This window comes from Peromyscus maniculatus, chromosome 20 (genome assembly GCF_049852395.1).
Source record: "Peromyscus maniculatus bairdii isolate BWxNUB_F1_BW_parent chromosome 20, HU_Pman_BW_mat_3.1, whole genome shotgun sequence".
In the NCBI taxonomy this organism is placed as follows: Eukaryota; Metazoa; Chordata; class Mammalia; order Rodentia; family Cricetidae; genus Peromyscus; species Peromyscus maniculatus.
Genome location: NC_134871.1, coordinates 282,065 through 297,069, shown reverse-complemented (window position 1 = coordinate 297,069; position 15,005 = coordinate 282,065).

The window sequence follows — 15,005 nt, the reverse complement described above, 5'->3', positions numbered from 1 at the left end:
GTCCTTATCCAGCTAGACATCATTCTCAAGGATTTAAATGCAATGCAAATCCCAATAGACCAAAAAGGAAGAGAAATAACCACAAAAGGCACATCTCTGTACCCAGGCTGACAACCAGACTCACAATGAGTGAATTTCCCCAGGATTGGGGTCATATCTCATATGTAAAGCCCCACACAAATTTCAGAATGAAAGAGTTGTGTGAATAATTAATCTACTGTCACATACATATGGCAGTACTGTCCTGCACAAACCTGGACATAAGGTCACTCTTGCAACTCAAATCCCAAGTCCTTAGGAACCAATTCATTATTTTAGGGATGGTAAGCATAGACAAACAGAAAGGCATACATCTTTGGTAAGATTCCCTCAGTACCTTGAAGGGGAATTGTGGCACACATGTGCAAGGGGGTATTTAGATGTAAATCTTCCCCAGCCCATTCCTTCACACATTCCTTCAGTACAGCCAATAAATCCTTCCCTGTTTGTGAAGCTCTGAATGCTACTTTCCTTTTTTGAAATCATCCCTTCCACTCTCAAAAAAAAAAATTAGTTGATTAATTCCACTTATCTCCAATTATCTGCTTACACTTCACTGTTCTTCAAAGACCACTGCACACACCTAGTCTAAAGAGAATCTGTTGGTATACCAATCAATGTGTCTTTCCCAGCACTAATAAAACATCTCATGTGTGTGTTTCTTTGAATGGCTTATTTTAGTTGACCTAGAAATTCACATGAAAAGAAATCAAAGCAGAGACTCCAGTTCTTTGATTCATAGCTATATCCCCATGTGCCATTGAAAGGAAGTTGAGCTTAATAAACATCTATTATATGCCATCTAACCCTTGCATCAATTCTAGGAAATAAATGTAGTATTATAATTACAGACAGGAAAAACTGTGACTCTTCAAAGCCTGTGCAGGGTGCATCATATCTGAAGGCAATGAATGCTCTTTGAGCCAACATAAAAACCACCCCCCGAGCATACAGACCATTGAGTGCCAGCTAGGTTTTCCACCAATCCTCCCAGCTTTATCACAATGAAGGAGGCTAGTGTGAGGGCAGTGTCAGATTCCTCAAGTTTTAAAGCTGTACATGTGCTGTGGATACCACTCTATATAAATAAAACACTGATGGCCAGTGACCAGGCAGGAAGTATAGGCGGGACAAAGAGAGAGGAGAATTGGGGAAACAGGAAGAAGGAGGAGAGACACTGCAGCCATCGCCAGGACAAGCAGCATGTGAAGACGCTGGGAAGCCACCAGCCTCGTGGCAAGGTATAGATTTATAAAAATGGGTTATCTTAAGATATAAGAACAGTTAGCAAGAAGCCTGCCATGGCCATACAGTTTATAAGTGATATAAGCATCTGAGTGATTATTTTATAAGTGGATTGTGGGACTGCAGGGCTTGGGGAACCTGGAGAGAAGCTCTCCAGCAACATACATGAGCAATCTCTCCAGAGACTTTACATGGACTTATATGGATGGTGAGACTTTGATATAGAACCCACCCTACCAACAGACCCAACACTAAATCAAAATCTCTATATGTGCTTCTTGTGAATCTGTGATGGGATGTCTCTAGGTGTTATTACTCTCTTCCGGAAAATGAAGATGGTACATATTTACTTTGGAAGCACTTCTTGGATTTTTGAGCAAATGTACATCAAGTCCCCACCCAGCACAAGGTCAGGTTTGTGACACGCATGAAAGAAACAATAGGCATTTTTTTATGACTGTCCACATTGCCACTAATACTCACTGGAAAACTTGACACTACAAATAAATTTATTATGGAAATGTATTTCCCATGGTCAATGACTTGAGTGGACCCTTCAAAGGCCCACTCCCATCAGAGTAGAAATCTATGAGATAGAATTTAGCAATAAGAAAGTAGTTGAATATAGATTTAATCATAGCTGTGCACTTAGATAGTAATCCTTGGGTAAAGATTCGACCTTGATTTCTTACCAAGCCTGGTTCAGAGAAGCCATTTCCTGCTCCTCTGATACTCAGGCCTCTTGACACCTCCTCTGAATTTCCTCTTGCTCTCTTTCTGAACAGCCTTTTTTTCCACGGTTAATTTTTTCCCAGGTGTGTTCCTTGTTGGGAGGTTGGAGGAAGCTTACCACCTACCCCTGGGACTGCCAGGGCCGGAAGAACCTTTCCAGAGGGTGCCTCTCAGAGGAAGGAAGAACAGATGTGAGGCCTGAAATGGACTGGTTTTTGTGCAGAAGATTCAGGTGTCAGGGACAGCTGCTTTGGCAGGCAGGATCTATTAGCTATTATTGTCCAAAGACCACATGTCACAGGAATGTTAGTGGACCTAATTAGCTTAGAAGATATTTTATACACTATATCACTTGGATGAAGAGGTCTAGACATAAAGATGCTCTTGAGACTGAAAACAGTGATCCAGGAGCTATGATCCATATTTTCAAAACCTAAACATTTTTCCCCCTGGTACATTTTCTTTTCCTGTATGAGGGTATGTGACATACATATGTATGTGTGCATGTTCACATGTATACATGTGCAAGCATGTGTGGTATACATGTGTGTGAATGTAAACTTGTACATATGTGTGCATGCATGTGAAGACCAGAGGTTGATGTCAGGTGTCTTCCTCAACTGTTCTCTACCTTTTATGGTGATGCATGGTCTCTCACTTGAACCCAGAGCTTGCTGGTTGAGCTAGTCTAGAGAGACACAGCTTGCTCTAGAGATCCTATTTTCACATCCTGAGTTCCAGGACTACCAGTGGGTCTGTGCCAGCCAACCACTATGCACATCTGGCATTTGAGTGAGCACTGGGAATCAGAATTGTGCTTCCTACACTTGTATAGCAAGCAATTTATCCACCGAATCATGTCGTCAACCTCTCTTGGTGCATTTTTTTAATTTTGCAAATGTCTCTTCAATTATTATATATTACTTTCCTAATTATATTTGTTCATAATTATTAATCCAAAATAAAACTATATTTTTCCTCCTGATAAGCCAATTAAAATGTCAAGATTACTAATAATAATTTGAGGAGAAAAATGAGAATGGAACACTCATGGGGAAAGATAAACAAAGCCGTTTTCTAGTACATACTGGATGGTGGTACTTCACTGTATGTACCTACAATCCACTTGTTTGTAGAATAAAAATTTAGTTCCTGGCTACAACCTAAAAGGCCCAACCTAATATGGCCCTACCAGCCTGTCAATCACACCTCAAACCATTAACCTTACTTACTATAAGAGGTTTCTGGAATATGACAGCTTATTTCTGCCTCACAGATTTACACAGCTGTCTAGTCTTCTTGGAACACTCTCCCTCTCCTCTGCATGTCAGTATTGTCTTTATCCACAAGTCTCAGCTCCAAGGCCAACTCTTCAATGAGGCTTTCCTTAGCTACCTGAGTAGCTGGTAGTATTGACCCTGCCCATAGTTTCTAATTTCTTCAAAATGTTTAATACTATCTGAAATTATTCTTCTTGTTTGTTTTTTCCAAACTGCTAATGGCTGCATTGGAATCTTACACGTATAAAACAATCATACATCAAAGATTTTCTTTGAGTCAATGAAGCAACCAATGAGATGTCACTGCCAATGCTCACATAGGGACGCTGGGATGAAATTACAAATGCATGCGAAATGGCAGAAATGCCCAATATCCACAGTGTGAAAATCAATTGCATTGTGCCAGTTACAGTTTACATTTGTGTAGACGTGAATTAATTACATCATTACTGGTTTTCTACAAGTTAAATTATATTTCTACAGTTATAAAATTAAGTAGTAAAACAAAACAACGAAGATTCATGCTTCTGTGGTGTCAGATGTCATCCAACAACTCCAGATTCATGGAAAGACACTCACTGAGCTCTCCTGTGCATTCCCAAATCACCCACAATATTATCTCTATAATATTTGCTAATATCTTATTTTATTTTGTTTTGTTTTGTTTTTACATTCTAATTTTCTAATCTGCCTGCTCTGGACTACAAACTTCATGAAGGAGATTTTGCCTTCAGTATTCACCAAGGTTACCCACTAAGCCTCAAGCGTTCATTGTGAATACTCAAGAATATTTGTTGGGTGAAATGGGTTGACCTACAGGAACAATAAAGGACGAGCAATGTCACACTCTCAGTAAAAATATACAAATTAGAAAGTAAGAAAGCTACAGCTTTCCTTTCTAATTAGCAGAGCAACTAAAGGTCCTAAGAGTCTTCTAAAGACATAAGTTGGGGGTGGGGGATCTGGGTCACCAGAGAGAAGCCCAGCTCTGACACTTCTCCTTACTTTAGGGGGGTCTGCGTGTTCTAGAAGCACCACCTAGTTCAGAATCTGAGCTTGCAAATGAGAAGAACTCGCAGGCAGAAGTGAAGAAGACAACACTTCTACCGGCCAGAGTTGGAAACATTTTAGAACTCAGTGTGAGTTCTTGCTTGGCAATTATAAGAGCCCTTGTGATGGTTTGCAGGACATTGCCATGGGCTCCGGCTTCCCTGGAAGCTCTACTGTATTGATCTGGAGATGTTCGTGACAGCCTTTTGCATCTTCTTGGTACAGCTTCCACTGCCCTTCCTCTTATGAGCACTAATGCCTGGACTAAACTCATTTTCCTAAAACACGTGGAATGGTTCTGTTTTCTTGGCCAAATCAAACCAAACAGATACAGAAGGGATTTCGTGCACTTTCCAGACAAATGCCTTTCTCTTCCGTTCAACCAATATTAGGCAATTTTGTGTTTTGGAAAGAAACTTGATAATAATCAGGCAAGAGTTCACAATCTTTGAACAGTAAACCACACTTCTGTATTAAACAGGAAGATAGATGATAGATAGATAGATAGATAGATAGATAGATAGATAGATAGATAGATAGATAGATAGATAGATCGATCATATATAGTGTATTTCTAGGAAGTAACTGATTAACCCAGACATGATCTAGATTCATGTAAAAGGATGTTCATGACAGCAAAAGAAGTAAAGACCAACAAATTCAGCATCAGGAAGCACTTTAAAACTTAAAGTGTATTCATCAAATACAGCATTTTGTAACTTCTTTAAATCATGTTTTCTTAAGCACAGGGACAAATAGCCAAACGACTGGAAACACAGAAACTATGAACCAATAGCTGAGGTGCCCCCAACTGAATCAGGCCCTCTGGATAAGTGAGACAGTTGATTAGCTTGATCTGTTTGGGAGGCAGCCAGACAGTGGGACCAGGACCTGTCCTCAGTGCATGAGCTGGCTGTTTGGAACCTGGGGCTTATACAGGGACACTTGGCTCAGCCTGGGAGGAGGGGACTGGACCTGCCTGGACTGAATCTACCAGGGTGAACTCAATCCCCAGGGGAGTTTTTGCCCTGGAGGAGATGGAAATGGGGGATGGGCTTGGAGGAAGGGGGAGGGAGGGGGGAGAACAAGGGAATCTGTGGCTGATATGTAAAATTAAATTAATTATAAAATAAAAAAATAAAATAAAATTATGTTTTCTTAAAAATGTATTTCTCAATAGGGCTAAAATGTCACAACTAAGGCTAATATGCAACACATTAAACCCTGTATTTAATATTTTTATTAGTTATGTTAACAAATAAGGGACTGGCAAGATGGCTCAGTTGTTAAGAGCACTTGCTGCTCATCCAGAGGACAGAGTTCAATTCTCAGCACCCATCAGGCAGCTCACAACCACTTTTCACTCCAGCTCCTGGGCACCCAACAACCTCTTCTTGCCTCCTTACACACCTACACACATATATGCAACACAAACAGATGTGCATAAACATTTTAAAAAAGAAAATCTTCAGAAAAACAGAGTGTTTACTATGCTGTATCATACATTAATTCTGTGACGTTAGGTGTGTCAGTTAACTTTTGAACATTGTTTTTCACATCTGTCAAGGGGAGAGCATAATCCTTTGCCATGCCTTTCCTAAAGGGCCAAATGAGATAAGTTGCTTTGTTTTGTTTTGTTGTTGGATTTATTTATTTACCTCCCAGCTGCAGTTTCCCCTCCCTCCTCTCCTCCCAGCCCCTTACCCACTTCTGTCCTTACCCACAATCCACTCTTTATCCATTTCTGTTCAGGAAAGAGCAGGCCTTCCATGGATATCAACAAAACACAGCATATCAAGTTGCAGTAAGATTAAGCACCTTCTCATGTATTAAGGCTGGGCAAGGTGACCCAGTATGAGGGGTAGGGTCTCAAAAGCCTGTAAAAAGTCAGAGATAGTCCCAGTTCCCACTGTTAGGAGTCCCACATAAAACCAAGCGACACAACTGTCACACACACACATGCAAAGTACTTAGGCCAGTCTCATGCTGGCTTCCTGGTTGCCATGTCAGTCTCTGAGCTCCTATTGATTTCATGGGTTTTCTTGTGGTGTCTTTGACCCCTCTGGATCCTACAATCCTTTCTCCCTGTCTTCTGTGGGATTACCTGAGCTCTGCCTAACATTTTGCTGTGGGTCTGCATCTGTTTCCATCAGTTGCTGAATGAAGCCTCTCTAATGACAGTTGGACTAGGCATCAATCTATGAGTATAGCAGAATATTGTTGGGCATCATTACATTAACTCTTTTTTCTCCAATCATGTTTGGTTCCTTCCTAGGTCTCTGGACCATCCAGACTGTGGGTCCTGGTTTTATAGACAGTGTAGAGCATGGGTATAATCTCCTGGCATGTGTTTTAGGCTAGACCAGTCATTGGTTGGCCTCAATCACTAGTCCACCCTTTCCCTAATCCAATCATGAGATAAATTTTTAATCCACAAAACTCCTTGGAAACTCCATTCTCAGCAGCATCATTGAGGGCCTTACAGTGAACAACTAGAAGCAAGTCCTCTAGATCCTGCTGCCAGGCTTCATATTCTGGCTTTTACTAATAGTCTTTTATTAGGAACTCACTTGTTTCTCTGAGCGTTAGTACTACTTCATACCATTATTGTAATATGAGAAGTAAATTAGATAATGAACATGACATGTTTAGGAGAGTGTGCAGGACCTGGTAAGAATTAAATTAGCGTTATGTCTTCCTACAAAGCCCTCCATTTATTTATTCTACAACTCATTATCTTTTTTAGACCAGAGGGTTACTGACACATTTTATGACAGATCCTTTATTCTCAAAGAAGCTTGCCAAGGACTGGAGGGATGGTTCAGCTATTAAGAGCTCTTGTTACTCTTATATAAGGCCCAAGTTTGGTTCCCAGCATCCATATCAGGCAGCTTACGACTGCCTATGACTCCAGTTTGAGGGGATCTGAAGCCCTCTTCTGGAATCTGTGAGCACCTTCACTCACACTTGTATATCCCCACACAGAGACACACATATAGATGTAATTAAGGATAAAATCTCTCATTTTATTTTCAACAGAGGAGACCATTACAGAAAACCACAGAAGGTCATAATGCAGGAAACAATGGATTATTTGGAACCTAGTCCCAACAAATACATCTACAATACAATTTCTAAATCTAAAGCTCTGGGAACATTGTGGAAAAGAGGGTGGAGAGATGATAAGAACCTAAGGGCCAAGGAATCTACTGTGGATTATGTCTCCTAGAAACAACAGGGGATCTAGACCTGTGATACCTAGTGTGTCTACTTAAACAAGATTTAAACAATGGCAATACCAATAGACATGCTAATGAGGAAGGGAGAAATCTCACAGGGTCACATCCCTAGGCAAAGAACTAAAAACAAGTAGTGATGGCTAAGAAGAAAAGAATGATTATCACCCAGAGGTGATCACCCTAACTGGCTATGAAGGTCAGTCCTGAAACCATATATACACAAACAAACAAACAAACAAAAAACACTCAGCAGATTGTAATAACTATATATTCATGCATAGATATGTAACAATAATAATAAAAAAGAGGCTAAAAATTTGAGAGTGGGAAGACATGGAAGGGATTGGATGGAGATAACCTGGGAGGGGTTGGAGGGGAGACAGGGAAAAACTGGGAGGGATATAATTACACTTCATTTAAAAAAGATTTTTTTGTTTTGTTTTGTTTTTAGAGACAGGGTTTCTCTGTGTAGCTTTTGCTGTCTTGGAACTCACTCTGTAGACCAAGCTGGACTTGAATTCATAGAGATCTGCCTATATCTGCCTCCCAAAGAGTATGCCACCACCGACAGATTTAACTTAAATAATGTAAAGGAAAAAAGAAATCTTATTTAAGAAACTTTTTTAAGGGGGATTACCAAAATAAGGAGAAAGGCTATATACGAGATCATAAAAATATAATGAGAGAATTTTCTCTTCCATCAAAAAAGCTGATGCAAAGATTAGAAGAGGAAAAATACATGCAAAGACTTGATACCTGGTAGGAAAGGGTGTTGTCCCTTTGATGAGAAATCCTAGACTCCACCAGATTAGATGGCTTGTTAGTCATTATCTGCTTGACACTGATATTCATAGAAACAAACAGCACTTTTTAACTCACCAACTCACCAGCTCAAGAAATCCTCCCCTCTCAGCCCCCTGAGTCACTGGGACTATAGGATGTACCAGCACACGTGGTTTACAAATATAAATTTTAACACTAATGTTGGCATCATGAATATTTTACATCAACATTATGCAGTAGGCATTATCATCCAAACCCTACAAATGAGGCATTGGGATCAATGAAAAATTACCTGCCTAAGATATAGGGCTTTAGAAAGGAGAACAGAAATAGCAAGCCACATGGAGTCAGCTCCTTCTGGGACTATAAATCATAAAAACTGTTAATTCTGTTGCATTATTCCTGCCCCCTACATCATGGGATCTTTTTCCCCTAAACATCAGGGACCAGCTCTTAAGTAATATCTCTGTATTATCCCATGTCTCCTAGTAAGCCTACCTACTAGGAAGGCTCAATCAATCAAAGTCGAGTAACAAAAGAAACGCCTTATGCCCAAATAAGGGGGAAAGGCAGACTAATTGTCTCCCACCTACTAAGATGACATTTAACAAAAATTAAAGGCTGAGAACAAGCAAGGACAGCATTTACAATTCAGCCTCTAGGAAACTGGCCTAGCCCTTCTGAACAAGCGTCCTATCAACTTCAGTCAACAGTACAATCCTACCGCACATCAGGTGGTGAATTTGATCCCAAAGAAGTGATCAGGATGCATGGACCACTGTTCTGATTAAACACAGCCTGCTAGAATTAAAGCACCATAGGCTGTTTGCAGAACTCCTTGGTTTTAATTAGAAGAACCCCATTTTAATAGCAAAGATACAATGTAGTCAGCAGGCTCCTGGGAGTGACAAGTGTAATTAGGCCATAATACAGTGTGGGTAATCTGCACCCACTTGTGGAAATTGCAAGCTGATCAATTAAAACTGCCCAAGTTAATTCCTTGAAGCCTCATTCGGTGAACTGAGGCAGGCAGTTCTCATCATGGGAGCCTTAGGGAGCAATTCATTTCACCAGATCCTGACAGGAAGGGAACTAACATTTCTTACCAGCTGATTATACATAAACAGTAAGTGCAAGCATTCATGCGAGGCTGCCTCCCCCCCCCCACAGTCACCATATTTCTCTCACTGTTATACAGACATTCAAACTGAAGTTTTCAATAAATTCCTTCTTCTGACATATATCCAGTATGTGGCAAAGTTTGATTCAAATCTGTAGTCATCTAACATCCATGATTCTGCTGCCAGGAGACAAGGGAGAGGCAGGCCTGCATAGGTGCAGGGTCTGGATGCTATGTGTAGTGAGATAGCTTTGACAGGCTTCTTAAATGAACCCATACCTGGTTATTCTCATGGATAGATCCACCTACTGTGTACATAGGGAATCAACAGTAAGGGAAACTCCAGAAAAAGAGGGGTTGTCAGAGGGCTAACTCAGGGTGTGTTGGGGTCACTTCTGAAGTATCAGAAATAAACAAGAAGTATCAAGAGTCTTCCAGTATTTATATGATGTCACGTAGACAGCAAGTCCACACCAGGCCAAAGCCAGCACAGATCTGTGAAACACATGCTAGTGCCATAAGTAGTCCCTATATCTCCGAGATCTCCAGAACAAACAAGCCAGGTCCAGAGCACAAGATACCTAGGAGATGAGGAGATCCCAGGCATTCACACATTGAGCACAAGCAAACATTACCTCTCCTCACCTCACAATATCACTGCTATAATGTGCCCAGTCTCCTACCCTATGGCTTGTTAACAGTGAGAAACAGGCCCTTCCTGAGCAGACAGCAAGATGTTCTTATACATACCACTCTGTGTCATGACATGCTCTGATTCATGTCAGGTCATGGCTTAATAAAAGTCAACCTAATTACCAAAAGAACTTTCCTACAATTGAAATTAATTCAAGACAAATCAACATAACTATATGCTATTAGATCCATAACCATGTCTTCCTGGGTGCTTGCTACATCCACAGTCCTTGGTGCATTCTCAGTAGTACCTGATACATGAATAATAAGAACTACACAGAAATTTGAACTAATTCTGGCTGTTCACATTAACATTCATATTGCCATTATGAAACTATTGTCGTCTGAAGAGCACATAGTGAGGCATTATATCAATGATATCCTGAAAGAACAAGAGATTTAATCATAAAATTGACTTTAAGTGTGAAGTTGATATTGAAGAAGTAATAGTAAAAGAACATGTACGTAGTTTATTATTTGTACATTTTCTCTTCATTAGAAATAGCCTAGTAGCAATGTCACTGCAATAACACAAAGTGCTATTGGCACCCAGGGGGCCCTTAGAACATGTTGTCAGGTTTGGAGGAAAAGAAGCTTTTGGGTAGTTGGGTAGTAATTAAACATGTCCAAAGGACACATGAATCAGCTAGATGGGGGCATGTGCTGCTAAAAGCCATGACAATGAGAGCCTTAGAAAAATTAGTGGATGCAGAGGATTAGATTGTATTGGCTCAACTCTGCCATGATCTATAATGAGGGTCCGAAAAGAGAAGAGTAAAAATTGAAGCAGTTATTGATGCAGTTTTGTCTTTTGCAAAATGATGATTGAGAAGTAGTCATCGTATTCACTTTTCAACAGAAACTGTATTTCCAAGGCAGATGGACAGACTTGTGATGGAAATAGATGTTTTATGGAAGAAAGTCATGCCATGAAGGTGGAAAGCTGGAGTCACAACGTTCTCTTCTAAGGTAATCCTCATTTTAGGCCCAGTGAGCTGCACAGAAGGTAAAAAACAAACTTCAGGCTCAGGGACAACAGAGAATATGCCCCAGAAGAGTCAGACTGGGCCTGAAGGATGTACAGAATGGACCAAAAGCTGGATGTGGAAGAAGAGTTTGTCATTTAGAAGAATAATGCAAGGAAGTCCACAAAAGCCTGACAAATCAGCATATTGGAGGGGGACTGTCATCCACTTGAGCCAGAGTCCATACAAAAACTAAAAATTGGTCCAGGAAGATGGATCACTGGGTAAAGTAGGCCAACCTGAATCCAAACCCTAGGACCCACATAAAGGTGGAAGAAGAGTACTGATTCCAGTAAGTTGTCTCCTGACCTCATGTGTACCTGCACACACATCATGCATGTGCATGTGTACATGCACACACACACACACACACGCGCACACACACGCACGCACGCACGCACGCATGCACGCATGCACGCACTCAATCAATCAGTCAGTAAACACTTTAAGTTGTCCAAAGTCCAATTTATCCTTAGAAAATCTCCTTTTGGAGGGAGGGGGATTGAAAGGATGGTTCAATGGTTAAGAGCAGTTTCTGTGCTGGGCAGTGATGGCACACACCTTTAATTCCAGCACTCAAGAGGCAGAGCCAGGCAGATCTCTGTGAGTTAGAGGCCAGCCTGGTCTACAGAGCGAGATCCAGAACAGGCACCAAAACTACACAGAGAAACCCTGTCTCAAAAAAAAAAAAAAAAAAAAAAAGAATAGTAAGCAACTGGCAACTGCCAACAATGTTGTACACAAAGATTCTCCCACTCTGGAAGATCCATGGAAACTAGAGTAACTGTAAGAGAAAAAACAGTCCTCTGCCCCATCTTTGGTTCCAAATGAGTCATTAGCCAAGATGCCATTGGTAACATTGATGTAGCATTTATTACTCTCTTATCCCCACTTCTTCTCATTTTAATTGAAAACATCTCTGTGGTCAGCTTGAATTACCTGTGATGCAGATGTGCATGGGAAGGAGTGGGGGACCATATGAGAGAATGGAGTAGAGGGCAAGGGTCACCTTGGGAAGTGGTTACCAAAGCAGTTTCAATGTTGGCATGGAGAAAAGCCATTGGATGGGCTTATAAGTCATTCACAACATAAGAACTTTGCTTTAAAGGTAAATAATAGCCTGGTGGCTATGAGTTTTTGAATGAGCATAAGGATGCACTCAAGTGTGAAGTCTGTTGCCATATTTTGTTTAAGATTGGCTTTTTTTTACAGGTCCTTTATGAGAGACCACATGTCACATGAACTTGTTTTAGATATGAAAACTTGGATGTTTTAGACATGAAGGAGAAAATTATGTCATCTTTCAAACTTTGTGCACAAAGGGGCCCTACCTGACTTGGATTCTCCAACCACAGAAAGCTGGTGGGTGAGAAGTAGCTGGTTCCTGCTAGACTCCCCTGGGCAAATGAAGGAACAATGTGGTATTTCTTCCCTATACTGACCATAGTGGTGTAAATTATAAATGGAGCCAGGAAGTGGTCATTCACTCCAACCCACCTGCAGCATGTTCAAAATAGCCAGTGCTTGCTAAAATAAATCCTTACATTCCAAACAGTCTACTTAGCACTATTTATTCAGCAAATTTTATTAATCATCTGACAGTGTCAAGGATTGTACTGAAAGTGTAGTTTCTGATCCACATAAGTGCGTAATAAATTTTGGCTGATAATAATTTTACCGGTATAGCAAAGGCACAACAAGAGAAGTTGAATATGAGATGGAGGAGAGGATGGCGCATGAGAAACTAAAAGGGAAAATGGAAATAAGTTCTTCATAACATGAGTTCACAAGAGCTCAAGCACTCCAACTGGACATGAGCCTTTTTCTTGCTCTTTGCCACTTAGATAATTGTATGGAAGTTAAGGTTTTGAGGTGCAAGTAAGCACCCTGTTGGACAGCATGTAAGCCCTTGGAAAACTGCTTAATGATGAAGAAGAAAAATAAATTTAGTCAAAAAGAAAATGTCTTCTACGCACTGCTGCTCATTTATCCCTAGGTAAAATTTACCTGAAAGGTTGCTTAACAACCAGACTCCAGCCAGGAAGGCAGGGAGGCTAACTGAAGATCTTCAACTCTCCCTCCTCTCTCCAAACCCAATCCCCTAGTATTATCTCCAGCTCTGCAGCAGACCACCTGCTGCAGCCTCCCTCCCCCACTACCTCCATCTCCAGTTGATCACACAAATCTTCCCTTCCTAAGTTCCCTCTGCCTGTTCATTGCTTTATCCCAGCTTCCAACTCTAGCAGGCAAACCCTAAAACCACTTCTGCCAGGGAAGCAGGCAGGCTAACTGCAAAACATCACCTCTTTCTCATCCCTCCAAATTACAGTTCTCCAGTCTCACCTCAGCTTTGCAGGAGATTTTTTTTTACTGTGGTCTCCCCTCACTCTTCGCTCCCACTCCCAGGGGACACCCTGCTTTCCTACCTCCTGTGGACCCCTTGAGACTCCCTTCCAAACCCATTCTCATTCCAAAGTGTCAGCTCTCAATACCTAGAAACACACATTACTTTGGAACCACCAGTGTTCACACCTTATCAGGATCCCAGAAGAATTTTCTACCAAGCAACACACGGCCACCACTCTTTCCCGAGAACCAGAGAGGGCAACAGAAAACAAAAAATAAAACACCTACCCCCCAAAAAAGACAAACAGATATCAGCACCTAGAATTACAATCTTCCCAAACCCAGATGCCCAGACAACAGTGTAAAAACACAATTATGGCCAGACACACACATTTTTTTTTTTTTTGGTTTTATGAGACAGGGTTTCTCTGTGTAGCTTTGCGCCTTTCCTGGAGCTCACTCGGTAGCCCAGGCTGGCCTCGAACTCACAGAGATCCGCCTGGCTCTGCCTCCCGAGTGCTGGGATTAAAGGCGTGCGCCACCACCGCCCCGCTGAGAAAGCTTTTCTTAACTGAAAAAAGGAGAAGCCTATCAAGGTAAAAGAAGCATACAGAACAACAAATAGACTGTACCAGAAAGAAAGTCCCTGCTATACATAATAGTCAAAGCACTAAACTTACAGAAAATAAAATAAAACTTTGAAAAGCTGCCAGGGAAACAGAACAGATAACACACAAAGACAAGCTTATTAAAATTAGACCTGAATTGTCAGTGCAGACTTTTAAAGCCAGAAGGACCTGGACAGATGTTCTATAAACCCTAAGAGACCACAGAGGCCAGTCTGTATTACCATATCCAGCAAAACTTTCCATCACAATAGATGGAGAAAATGATACATTCCATACTATAAAACAAAGCTTAAACAATACCTACCTACAAATCCAGCCTTACAGAAGGTGCCAGGTGACAAATACAGACCTAAAGAAGTTAACCCCCACCCAAGAAAACACAATGAAAAAATAATCCCAAGCCAGCAAATGAAATGAGGGGGAACACTAACGCACGCGTGAGCACATGCACACACACCACCATCACCACTACCACCACCACCACAACAGCAAAATAACAGAAATCAAACACTGCCCATTGATACCTCCCAATGTCAATGGTCTCAATTCACACACACACACACACACACACACACACACACACATACACACACACACACACATATATATATATATGCTAACAGAATGGATATGAAGACAGGATCCATCCTTCCACTGCATTCATGAAACACTACTTAATATCAAGGATAGACATCACTTCATGGTAAAATGGGGAGATCACATACTAGTAACTGAACAGAATACCTGAAATCTCTACCTACAACAAAAGGAAGAAATCATACCCAGCATCATTGCAGTCACCAACACAATGGGAAGAAGCCAGC